The sequence below is a fragment of the Oryx dammah genome, unplaced genomic scaffold (assembly GCF_014754425.2).
Source record: "Oryx dammah isolate SB20612 unplaced genomic scaffold, SCBI_Odam_1.1 HiC_scaffold_1, whole genome shotgun sequence".
NCBI classification, from domain to species: Eukaryota; Metazoa; Chordata; class Mammalia; order Artiodactyla; family Bovidae; genus Oryx; species Oryx dammah.
The window spans coordinates 97,409,361-97,423,068 of record NW_024070185.1 but is presented as its reverse complement, the minus strand read 5'-3'; the positions used below and the strand labels follow the sequence as shown (position 1 = coordinate 97,423,068).

The 13,708-nt window shown below is 41.1% G+C and overlaps 1 protein-coding gene across 5 annotated transcripts in view; it reads right to left on the bottom strand.

Annotated features, from left to right (window-relative positions):
* Nucleotides 1-13,708, bottom strand: part of PALM2AKAP2 (PALM2 and AKAP2 fusion) — a 507,547-nt gene that overhangs the window by 493,122 nt on the left and 717 nt on the right. The window lies entirely within an intron of this gene.

Below are 13,708 nucleotides of genomic sequence, written 5' to 3'. Positions count from 1 at the left end.
GAAATCCTGGAACTGAAAAACAAAATACTTAAATTTAAAAATTCATTGGATGTGATTAACAGCAAATTGGACAATGAAGGGGAAAAAACTGAATGTGAAATGGATCAAGAGAAATTATCAAAATAGAAGCATGACACAAGGAAAAAGCTTTAGAAAACCATTGCCTCAATGACTTGTGGGACAATACCAAGCACTCTAAAATATGAATAATTGGGGTCCTAAAAGAAAAAGATAAAGAATGAGTAGTTAAAGTATATATGCTGAAAGTCCAAAACCCTATAGGAGAAACATTAAGAAAACTACATTTAGGTACCTCACAATCAACCTAAAAAAGATCCGTATGACAAAAACAGAAAAATTTGAACAAAATAATCATGTAGCATTGGATAATAATAACCTAAAATATAAAATAAATATCTATGAGCCTGTGCTGATATGTATAAATGATTGAACAAGCAAACAAATGGTGTGGAGACAATAAATCTCCCTACAGAAGAATTCCAAGTAAATTATCCAGTTACCCTCCCTCAAGGAGGTGGGGCACAGTCTGGAAAAGGTGGGAAAGTAACTTTACTGAGGAGAAACTTGGCAGACACTACCTCGGCCACATGACCAAGGATAACATCATCAACGGGATGAGTCACATTGATTGTTCATACTCTTGAGATGATGTGATGAGACTGGCACTTCCCCTCTGTGATCCTCCTCCAAAAAGCCATACCCCCACTCTAACCATGAGAAAAACATGGGGCAAACCCAAATGGAGGACAATTCTATAAAATACCTGACCAATACTCCTTGAAACTGTCATAGTAATAAAAAAACAGAAAAAGTCTGAGAAACTCACAGACCGGAGGAGGGTAGAGAAAGAAAATAACATCCTGAATTTGATAAAGGGAACCTATGAAATATCATCTATAAGTTATTTAATGGTGGAAGAGACTCCAAATGTAAATCTATTCATAAGCTTAATACCTAAGTGTAGGTGAGTTTTCTCATCAACTGCAGACCCAAACTTCCACTCCAATATAGGCAAACTTACCTCTGATCTCCGGTTTATGTTAATCCACCCTACAGATCTTTTATTCTGTGAATCAAAAGCAGTGACAACCTGAGCTTTGAGAGTATCAAGATAGGCCCCTAGCTATCTTGATAGCTACATGGTACCTGCATCTTAGTACCACTTAGAATGTTAGGGTCTAGGGATACAGCTGTAGACATGATAGGAGACTGTTTTATGCTTTGGAAATGGATCAGAGCTCCATTAGCTTCCAGGGTGACATCACCAAGATGATGACATGGGAGACCTGAGTCTCTGTCTCCCAACAAAGATCAGCAATTAGACAACTATCCATGAACAAAAATAGCTCTGGGTGAGCTCAAGGGTCTACTTAAGAAACTTCAATAACACAGTGAAAGAAAAATAACCAAACAAAAGGGAAGACAATTCATTTTGTCTGCATTGACTTATTCCCCAGGCTGGCATAGCTCAGTGTCAAGAGAACTTCCCAGCTAGACAGAGTCCCCCCCCACTGGGAAAGAGAGGTCAGGATGAACCAACAGCTTTCCCACTGTTTCAGGGCACTACATGAAGAACCCATTTGGTTTTCATCCCATCCAGAGACCACCAAAGCTGAGATGCACAGAGACAGAGAGAAACAAGAAAGAAAATCAGGTTATCAATATCAGCCAGGCAGTGGGAGTGGCCAGTTTCCAGGGGCCTCCTCTGCAGACCACCCAAGCAGCTTTCCTCACTGAAAAAACCAACAGGCACCAAGGATCCCCTGTAGATTTTACCCTGTGTTTCTGCATCACAAAGTCCCTCCCCACTTCCTTTCCCACCCTTTCTCCTTAGCCTCCCTACCCTTGCCGGAACCCAGGATATACACAGGCAGGCAGTCCTACTCTCATGGCTGAGGCATACCAGATGCCAACCTATACCCCCAAGGATGACCAGTCCCCTGAAGCAGGCAAATTTGGACAGTGGGAGACAAGGGTCAAAGCTTTTCCATCAGCCTCAGGATTTTGGCCTTAGGAATCCTTTTATCATTTCCAAGGTAATGCATGGGGGAAATGGGAAAGTATCAAAATAAAAGACAGATACACATTTTAGGAGGCCTTAAAAAAAGAGTTTTACACACACACACACACACACACACACACCCTCCCTCCAAATTTTTGTTTCTGCGGGGCATGACACCCCTACTTTCTTGCACTGATGCCATACGCACATCATCATAATATAATATAATGCTTCTAATTTCAAGAGCTGGAGTGACGCTAACAGGAAGACGCATGGTATAGCTGACACAGACTGGTGGAAGACAAATCAAGAGCCGTTAAGAAATGTGTTTAATTCACGCAAATGTAATTAGGTTTGGAGAGCCATCATTTTATTAAGTAATCAAGAATCCATAACTAAACTTTATTCTGTACAGTTTAATTCTTGAACATGTATTGTTCTTAGAATATTTAACTCCTATAACAAGGAAGGAATTTGGGGGATAATTCTCATCTCACATAAAAAGCCAACATAATAACATGTTTAAATTATTCTTTATGAAATCAGTCACTCTTCTCTGACTTTCAACAGTAAGTATCCCTAAGTTTGTCGATCTTGTTCAAAAAATATAATACCACAAGCTTCTTGCCCTGAACATTTTGTATTCATATTAACATGACTTATATTTATAGAATCATAACTTGACATTTACACCAAGATTTTACCGATTTGCAAATACTTAAAGGTAATTAGATTCACTAGCTATTTTTTAAACATTAAGGAACTGGCCAAAGAAATTTTTTTTAGATTTTAAATTATTTATGACCCCCCCACTTTTTAAATGCATATTTTTAAAAATAGATAAAATTCATGTTAACCCCTTAAACACTTTTTTTCCACAACCCCCATCCTGCCCTAACTTTCTAGAAAATAAAGGCTTTATCCACATGAAACTGCCAAGTTATACCAACTAAAATGAGGAGCCTAGTTTCTGCTCCGTAGACTGCTGAACTCCAGTTCATGGCAGCAATCCTCTACCAGGAGGGTTGTTGGTGGGGAAGAGGTGTAAAAGGATGAGATGCTCACTTCTTGCATTATATAAAGCCCTACGCTGCGTCTTTGTGTTGTAGGCATTGCCACTCAAAGTATTGTCCCCAGAGCAGCAGCATCATTATCCTCTCCTAGGAAGCTTGTTGGGAATGTAGACTCTCCAATCCCACCCCAGGTCCACAGAATCAGGAAATGCCCTTTAACACTATTCCCAGGGGATTCATTGAACCTTACAGTATGAGTCTCTGAGGAAATAAACCTTTATTGTTGGTGTCATCAGCTTTAAATGCTGGAAACCTCTGTCTTGGAAAATAAGGTAAAGAAAGCACTGGAAAGTTGGAGAACTTTTGTTTCTAAACCAGCTTCTTTAATTGTTCCCTGGAAGACTCATAGCTATAGCGTAGCAAATCTTAATGCTCTTCAAAAGTGAGAGGCTTTGGACATGATTTCAACAAAGACAGCTAAAACAAGTAAAGTATCCAAAAAGGTTTAGCAGTACCCAGCAAATACATCTACATGTGTTTCTGTCTGTTTGTTCTGGTTTGTTTCCTTTCTGTTCTTTGTTTTGCTTTACTTCCTTAGTGAACCCTCTTCGCACTATTATCTGAAAAAATGGAGCTTCTGATTCCTCCAGGGGGCAGACATTTACCACTATACTGTGGAGGGGGCCTCAGCCATAAACTTGTTAGTGAGAACAAATGCTTTATATTTGAAGACTATCAATTATTCAGTCTAGCTTTAATACTGCAATTAGCTTGGTTAACTTTTTTTGGAAGATGACTTAAGCAGTTGTAAGATGACTAGTTCAGATATTAAAAAAGCCTTTTTTTTAAATGCTAACTTAATTTGAGGGGCTAATAATCAGGCTTGGATTTTGGTCCCATGTAGGATCTCTGACAGAGAAGGCACTGGCACCCCACTCCAGTACTCTTGCCTGGAAAATCCCATGGATGGAGGAGCCTGGTGGGCTGCAATCCATGGGGTCGCTGAGAGTTGGACACGACTCAGTGACTTCACTTTCACTTTTCACTTTCATGCATTGGAGAAGGAAATGGCAACCCACTCCAGTGTTCTTGCCTGGAGAATACCAGGGACGGGGGAGCCTGGTGAACTACCATCTCTGGGGTCGCACAGAGTCGGACAGAACTGAAGCGACTTAGCAGCAGCAGCAGCAGGATCTCTGAATGCTTAAGATTCATTTAGATTCCTGTCCCCTTGTTATGTGCTTCAGACAATATTTCTTCAAACTTTCCTCTAGTACAACATTTAGCACGCTTTATTAAAATTACATAGCCAGTTATACTTGTTCCTCATAGATTGTGGCCTCCGTGGAGGCAGGAACTATGTCATATTCATATTTGTATCACAGGGACCTAGAACAATACCTAGCAGTAGGTAGCTATTTAATAATTATGAGTTGAACGAATGAATAAATGAACATAGTTCAGTTCAGTCATTCAGTCGTGTCCAACTCTTTGCGACCCCATGAATCGCAGCACACCAGGCCTCCCTATCCATCACCATCTCCTGGAGCTCACTCGGACTCACGTCCAAGTCCGTGATGCCATCCAGCCACCTCATCCTCGGTTGTCCCCTTCTTCTCCTGCCCCCAATCCCTCCCAACATCAGAGTCTTTTCCAATGAGTCAACTCTTCGCATGAGGTGGCCAAAGTACTGGAGCTTCAGCTTTAGCATCATTCCTTCCAAAGAAATCCCAGGGCTGATCTCCTTCAGAATGGACTGGTTGGATCTCCTTGCAGTTCAAGGGACTCTCAAGAGTCTTCTCCAACACCACAGTTCAAAAGCATCAATTCTTTGGTGCTCAGCCTTCTTCACAGTCCAACTCTCACATCCATACATGACAGAGAAATAGTGGTACTCAAAGCAAAATGATAAGCAGTCTAAAAAACTTACTTTCTAAGTATGAAATACTTATAAAACTAGATGGAGCATAATATCTTTAATTTAGAGCCCATTCATTCAGAACTTGTAAAATATATCAAATGCAGATAATACCTCTCTAATGGCAGAAAGTGAAGAGGAACTAACTAAAGGGCGACTTGACAAGGGTGAAAGAGGAAAGTGAGAAAGCTGGCTTAAAACAACATTAAAAAACTAAGATCATGGCATCCGGTCCCATCACTTCAGGGCAAACAGATGGGGAAAAAGTGAAAACAGTGACAGATTTTATTTTCTTGGGCTCCAAAATCACTGTAGACAGTGACTGAAGCCATGAAATTAAAAGATGCTTGCTCCTTGGAAGGAAAGCTATGACAAACCTAGGCAGCATGTTAAAAAAAAGACATTACTCTGTCAACAAAGGTCTGTATAGTCAAGGCTATGGTTTTTCCAGTAGTCATATATGGATGTGAGAGCTGGGCAATAAAAAAAGCTGAACCCCAAAGAACTGATGCTTTCAAACTGTGGTGCTGGAGAAGACTCTTGGGAGTCCCTTGGACAGCAAGGAGATCAAATCAGTCAATCCTAAAGGAAATCAACCCTGAAAATTCATTGAAAGGACTGATGCTAAAGCTGAAGCTCCAATACTTTGGCCACTGATGCAAAGAGCTGACTCATTGGGAAAGATGCTGATGCTGGGATTGAGGGCAGGAGGCGATAGAGAAGGACAGGGAAGCCTGGCGTGCCGCAGTTCATGGGGTCGCAAAGAATCTGAAACAACTGAGCAACTGAACAACAACAACATCCAGAACTTGTAAGATATACCTTCTGATTAGATATATTTTATGCTTTTGAGATAGCTATCTGTGAAGAATAAGAGCAAACAAGATGGGACAGATTTTATTGATTTGGCAGCAGTTTAGGAAGCATTCACTTACATACTATTGATTAGTTAAATTATCACTTATGTTTAAATTGTAGGTGAAATACAATGAAGTCCTGTGCATAAAAACAGAATTTTGACTAGTAAGGTTCCCTCCTCTAATGAGAAGAAAATTTCACTTCTTTAAATAGAATAAAATTCTAATTCAGCCTCTCCATAACTGAGATTAGTCTTCCTCTGAGGAGTCAAGTTAGGGGAATTTTTATTATAGGTAATAAGAAAAATGACATTTTTCAATGTGAAGCAAACACACACTTCGGTACCTTGTGGAACTGAAGCTTCTCCTTAGTAAGTTCATGGTAAACTCACAACAACTGTCAACACTTGTGTCATATTTTGGAGCCTTGCGTTCCAATGACCAGAATGTGTGTACAAACAAAAACTCTCAAGGTCTGTCCCGGAAATGTGAAGTATGTTTTTGTAAGACTTTAAACACTTTTATCCTTTGAGAGTTAGAATCCCAGCTGAAAATAGATGGCCCACTCAAACTGGATAACTGAAGTGAGCTTAATAAAGGGACTGCTTTACAGAGACATAGCCAGAATGAAGAAAAACCAACAGGGATGGTGGAGCACCAAATCAGAGGGTAGAAGGGGAGGGTGTCAGAACTGGAAGAGAACTAGAGCTACAGATGTGGGACAGGCCGCAGGCAGCGGTTGTGGCCTTCAGAAAAGAAAAGTAGCTACTGCCAACCCACTTCCTTATCAGAAAGGAGATGACGCAATAAATGACCTCACTCTTCTTCTACCCTGCTCATGTCTCCCCTTGATCCAACCCAACAGGAAACCAAAGGGCTGCTGCTGCTGCTGCTAAGTCGCTTCAGTCGTGTCCGACTCTGTGCAACCCCACAGACGGCAGCCCACCAGGCTCCCCCGTCCCTGGGATTCTCTAGGCAAGAACACTGGAGTGGGTTGCCATTTCCTTCTCCAATGCGTGAAAGTGAAAAGTGAAAGTGAAGTCGCTCAGTCGTGTCTGACTAGTAGTGACCCCATGGACTGCAGCCTACTAGGCTACTCTGTCCATGGAATTTTCTAGGCAAGAGTACTGGAGTGGGGTGCCATTGCCTTCTCCGAACCAAAGGGCAGGAGAGCCTAATTGATGCAGACCACAGAGGCCAGCCTTCAAGTGCACAAATCAGTGTGGGAAGAGGAGACAGCAGATTTGATGGGCGAGATGAAGAATATCCACCAAGTATACCCTTTCCAAAGCTCTTCCACTGCAAAGTATCTATAATATCATTCATGAACTTACTATGACATAGACATTCCTAAGAATTCTTTGGAAATAGATACATATGATTTTCTAATAACAATGACATTTGGTAGTTCCCTATATTATTTTCATAGGAACACAAGATTCATTGATTCATTCAAAGATATGGTAAACGCAAGTTTTCCATCTGCAGGAAACCTGCTGAGAGAAACTAAAAGAATGAAAAATCATAAATAAAAATTGAGCTACTATGAAGCTAGCAAAGAGCTAGGATTCTCAAGTCGCAGATTATAAGAATTATCTGCCAAAAAGAGACAATTTTTTAAAGTTTTTTTTATTTTGTATTGGCATATAGCAGATTAACAATGTTGTAATAGCTTCAGGTGAACAACAAAGGGACTCAGCCAATGTATACATGTATATACATGTATCCGTTCTCTCCTAAATCTCTCTTTTACATAAGTGGTGGAATTGAGTGGAGTTCCATATGCTATACAATAGGTTTTTGTTGGTTATCTATTTTAAATATAGCAATGTGTCCCTAACTATCCCTTCCCCCTGGCAACTATAAGTTCCTTTTCTAAGTCTATGAGTCTCAAAAAGAGGATAATTTTTATTAAATCAACAGACAACCCTAAAAGGTGATCTCTACCTCTGTACATCTCAGAAGGTTTTCAAATTTCTTTTGTAACTAAGGAGACGGTCCAGAGAGGCCCAGTGTTGGAATGGTGGCGTGTGATGTGGAGGTCACGGGGACATGGGAAACATCTGTGTGGAGGGGCTGGTTCCACACCGGGGTAGTGCAGGAAGTGGCACTGAGCGCTCTATCTTCATTATCTATGAAAGCTTGAAAGCTTGAAAACTAAACACAGAACTAGTCTAGAGGCAAGAGATGTAAGAAAGAAAACAACAATTACCTTTGAAGATGACTTGCCCCCTCCCCTTTGTTTGGGATGCTAAACAGAGTCAATTACGCAATGATAAATAAGCACCAAGTAGCTGTCTGTCTCCTCACCCCAACCCCCCCGCCACACACACAAAGTAAGCTGAGATGTGCGACCTGTGTGAGTGATCTCACGGCAACGTATTTTTAGAGCAGAAAACATTGTAGAGTTGTAAGAAATGTTTATGAGACAAAACAGCTCATCTAAAGTCATTGTGTTCCCCCAAACACTGCCCTTATCCTTGTCACTTATTCTTGGACAAATAGCAGTTCGGGCTAGAATTACCTGGATTTGGAAATGAGTAATAAATAAAAATAACCAGGGGGTAGAAGGGGAGGGTGTCAGAACTAGAAGAGAACTAGAGCTACAGATGTGGGACAGGCTGCAGGCAGGGGCTGTGGCCTTCAGAAAGAAAAGCAGCTACTGCCAACCCACTTCTGCCAATGTGCACAGATTCTATATACTTAACTATTATTTTTAAAAAGGAAAGGAAAGATTTACAAGCAAAAGGCAGGTACATATATTTCAGAAAATGACATAAGAAATGGATGAAATTTTCAGATAAACTCTTCTCCACATATTCTAAGAAATTAAGCAAAGTATAAACGCTTTAAAAAAAAAAAATAAGCGCAAAATGGACTGGCAGAGCCAGAAAATGAAGAGAACAACAAAACCATTAAAGAAGTGAAAGCTACATTAGAATGAGTAAGGACTAAATACTGCTAAAAAACAGTTACCTAGGGGATAGATTTTAAAATGTCACAAGAACTCATGGGAAAGTCAGGGGGGAAAAATGAAAGCGATTCAAAACAGTTATGATGGCAAGGAGTGAGTAATAGATGCACCTGCAGCAGATAACAGAATACATTTTTTAATTGAAGGCTAGGAAGAAAATGCCATTACAAAAAATAAAGGAAAATATGGATCTTCAGCAGAGAAGGCAACGGCACCCCACTCTAGTACTCTTGCCTGGGAAATCCCATGGATGGAGGAGCCTGGTAGGCTACAGTCCACAAGGTCGCTAAGAGTCGGACACAACTGAGCGACTTCACTTTCACTTTTCACTTTCATGCATTGGAGAAGGAAATGGCAACCCATTCCAGTGTTCTTGCCTGGAGAATCCCAAGGACAGAGGAGCCTGGTGGGCTGCTGTCTGTGGGGTTGCACAGAGTCAGACACAACTAAAGCAACTTAGCAGCAGCAGCAGCAGCAGCATGGATCTTCAGATCAAAGGAACATACCATTTTCCAAGAAAAACTGACACAGTGACTTATAGTGAGAGATATCATAAAAACAGTTACTAAACTTTAATGTTTAAAAATATTTCTATCAGCATCAAGGCAAAAAATATGAAATTGCCAGAGGAATTAACCAGGCTAGCCTCTGACTTCACCAGAGCAACAGTCAAGGCCAGAACACAATGGAAAAATCTTATAGAATTATTGGGGACGGGGGGATGTGACTGTATAATTTTATGCATTCAATTTGTTTGTTCATAAAAGCCACAGAAACTCACCAACTATTCAAACTCACCAACTCAGAAATCTATTTCCTGACTACTCTGTCAAAAGTAACCCTTCCTTGGGAGTGGGAAGGAATGGATTGTGAGTTTGGGATTAGCAGATGCAAGCTATTATATATAGAATGGATAAACAACAAGGTCCTACTGTATAGCACAGGGAAAAATATTCAATATCCTGTGATAAATCATAATGGGAAAGAATATAAAAAAGAAGGTGTATATATATATATATATATATATATATATATATACATATAACTGAGTCATTTTGCTATACAGCAGAAATTAATTCAACAGTGTAAATCAACTATACTTCAATTAAGAAAAAGTAACCTGCTCTAATCAGCCTCCAATCTCCTACTGGGTTTTACTTTTATTCTTAACATTTATCACTTCCTGACATTAACATTTATATAACATGTTCTCCATGATTAAATAGAAGCTCCGTGAGGAGATGATCTGGTTCAGCTTTGTTCACTGTTACAATCTCAGAGCTTAGAACAGAGACTCGTACATAAAGAAATCTCAATTAAGTGAACTGTGAGAATTATATTTACAGTTCAAAACTACAAATGTTCAAAATTTTGAAAAGGTAAAACTCACAAAAAACTGCAACAAATGGCAAATAAACAGTGATGGTCTCTAATTTCCTCAGCTGTCAGAGTAAAGAACCTATCAAGTCTCTAGCAATTTTAAGAGTTCCCATGCTCTGTTCTCTTTGCCTTTTGGCTCCCAGACTGTTCTAGAGAAGTGTCTGCCACAACCTTTAGGTGTGGAATCAAATTAGTAACTGCATGTACTACCGTTCATGCCCACAAACACTCTGATCTTCCAACTGACCGAACAAGGAGGGCAATCAATTACAATCACCAGGAGGAAAAGGGGACAACAGAGGATGAGATTGCTGGATGGCATCACAGACTCGATGGACGTGAATCTGAGTGAACTCCGGGAGCTGGTGATGGACAGGGAGGCCTGGCGTGCTGCGATTCATGGGGTCGCAAAGAGTCGGACACGACTGAGCAACTGAACTGAACTGAGCACCCTCTCATCTTGTGATAGAGATTTTTTTCCCTCATTTTAACTCAGATGCTCTTGTTTCATTAAAACCAATCATTCTCATGAATAGATGATTTTGCTTTTATTTTAACTCAGTGTCATTTTAAATAGTGACCTTGGCTTACTCAAAATGATCAGCTATGGGCACATAACAGTCTGGCTTTTAAAAGTGATAATCTCTTCTCCAGTTGCAGACATTTAAAGCATTCTCATACTTGGCTATGACACATTCATTTGTAAACTTTTTATTTTATATTGGAGTAGAACTGATTAACAATGTTGTGATAGTTTCAGGTGGACAGCAGAAGGAACTCAGCCATGCATACACATGTATCCATTCCCCCCCAGACTCCCCTCTCATCCAGGATGCCACATAACACAGAGTAGAGCTCCCTGTGAAATACAGTAGGTCCTTGCTGGTCACCTTCAGAAGGAAAGGTGCCGAAAGTTCTCTGGTGGCTCCACACACTTAGCCATCTCTCAACCATCATCCCCTCACTGCAGAACTCCAGCCACAGGACCCTTCCTCCAGTTCTTCCAACTTGCTGAGGTCTCTCCTGTCTCGGGGCCTTAGCACATGCTGTTTTCTCAGCCCAGAGTGCATCTTCCATCTACTCTTTAACCAGCCAATTCCTACATTTGATTCTCCTTTAGATGTCACATTACATTTCAGTTCCTCAGTGGGGCTTTGCTAACCCCCTAGTCTAACATATATCCCCGTCCTGTCATTTTCTCTGTTTTTTCCTCCATGGCACTTTACCAGTCAATTCTAAAGGAAATCAACCCTGAATATTCATTGGAAGGACTGATGCTAAAGCTCCAATACTTTGGCCACCTGATGCGAAGAGGTGACTCATTAGAAAAGACCCTGATGCTGGGAAGGATTGAAGGCAGGAGGACAGCAGATTGAAAGATTGAAGGGGACAGCAGACGATGAGATGGTTGGATGGTATCACCGACTCAATGGACATGAGCTTAAGCAAGCTCTGGGAATTGGTGATGGACAGGGAAGCCTGGTGTGCTACAGTCCATGGGGTCACAAAGAATCAGACCCCAGTGACTGAACAACAGCAAAATAGATTCACTTGTGTTTACTGGTTTAACATCTATCCCTTCATTAGACAATGAACTCCAGGCAATAAGAATCATGACTGTTTCACTGACTAGTGCTAACCTCCACAAATACTTGTTGGTTAAATGAAAAAATAAAAGAAGGACATGAATTTCATTCCCTCTTTTATTATTTTTTTTCCATAAACCTGAGTTAGATACAGTAAGTAAGGAGAGTTGAGTCCTTATCTCACCCACATTTAAGGCAAGCTGTCCTATCTAGGATGAGATTTGGAGCTGGTTTAGATTGAGGGGAAGGACAGGAAGTGGCAGGTGGGAAATATCAAGGTAGGACAAAAATAGGTGGTATTCTGAAAGGGGAAGTAAAGAGTTAAAAAGCAAATCATACTAATGAGTCAAAGGGAGTGAGGTAAAGAACAGATAAACAGTTGGAAATGCGGGAGGTTAACTGGGAGGTAAGGAGGGCTTTGGAACGTCACAGGGGAAGGGGAAAGCCAGGGCCAGGCCCATGGGGAGAAGGAGGCTGGATGAGGCCCCAGTTGGGATCCCACAGGAGCAGAAGGGTATAATGAGAAAACTCTTTGTTTTCAAGGAGTTCCAGGTGGGTGACAGGCACACCTGGAACTAAGCTTAGCAGGGGATGGAGAGGAAACAGAGGGAAGGTCTGAGGAGGTAAATGGACAAATCCTATACACAGTTACTAAACTCTCAGGCATTAAGCCTGGCAGATATGTTATATACATTAGAGTGTTAATATTAATGTGAAATCATAAAGATGAAAATTACTCCCCTAGCAAATAACTAGACCTACATTCAATCTCTTAAAACAGACAATCTCTGGGTTGGAAAACAGCCATGATGACGGCAAGGTGGCCGGTTTCCTCTCTGTATCCCCAAGCCTGCTGTGTCTTCTGGCTGTTTGCATCTACAGTGGTATCTTAAAACTGTGCTACTCTCGGTTGCCCTTGGGACAGTGTGTTTCTTTAGCAATTGTCTGAAAAAAAAAAAAAGCTAGGTGCCAACCTGAGACTCTATCAGATGTCAGTGGAAAATGCTGGAGACCATAGCAGTAATAATAATATTGGTAATTGACACTATTTATTGAGGTTAGTTTGTGCTAGGTTTTGTTCTTAAAAAACTTGGTATGCATCAACTGGCTTAATCTTCACAAAAATCACATAAAAGTGTTGTTGTTATTACCATTTGTTTCTAGAAATGAGGCCCAGAGAGACTAATGTCATGGCAGCAAAGTGTAAAAGGACTCAAGCCCTGCAAACTGACTCCAGAGCCTTGATCATTAGCTGCTTAAATCTGCATATACCTTACAATTGACAGAGCTCTTTAGCAGAGAAAGAAACATTATCTGATCCTCTCAATACTTCAAAACGAGTAAGGAATATCTTTACCTCCATTGTATAAACAGGGAAACTGAGGCTCAGAGACATCAAATTACTGGTGTAGGAAATCACTAGCACAAGGACCAGCCAACGCAGAGGCTGAAATCTACAACTCCTCATTGCTAAAATGCCACACCATCCCTCACTTCTGCTTTAGCAGCCTTGTTGGTGAGGATTAAATTGCATCTGCACAATCAGATATGAAAGGGGGGAGGGAACATCCAAGCTGCATCCAGGGTTTATTGGGTTTGGCATGAAAGTCCTAGTACCTGAAAACAGGACATTATCTCCGGGCTGAAATATGATTTCATACAGCGTCAGTGTCAGGGAGTATCCGTGGGAAGAAAACGGGAGGAGAAGCTGACCAAGTGAGCCGGTATCTAATAGCTGGCTCCCCAAATGACTCTTTCTTGGCGCCTGTCGCCTGTCAGAGTGGCTCTGCTGCGGCAGCAGCCTTGAAGACTGACCAAGAAGCCACACAGGGAGGCCAAGAGACAGGAATCCCAGAGACAGGAATCCCAAGAGAGAGGAATCCCAGTCGGCACCTCCACCCAAGACCTTCATTGTGTCTTTGCTGGTTAACGCCCCTCTTGCCTTCATGCCCTCTTC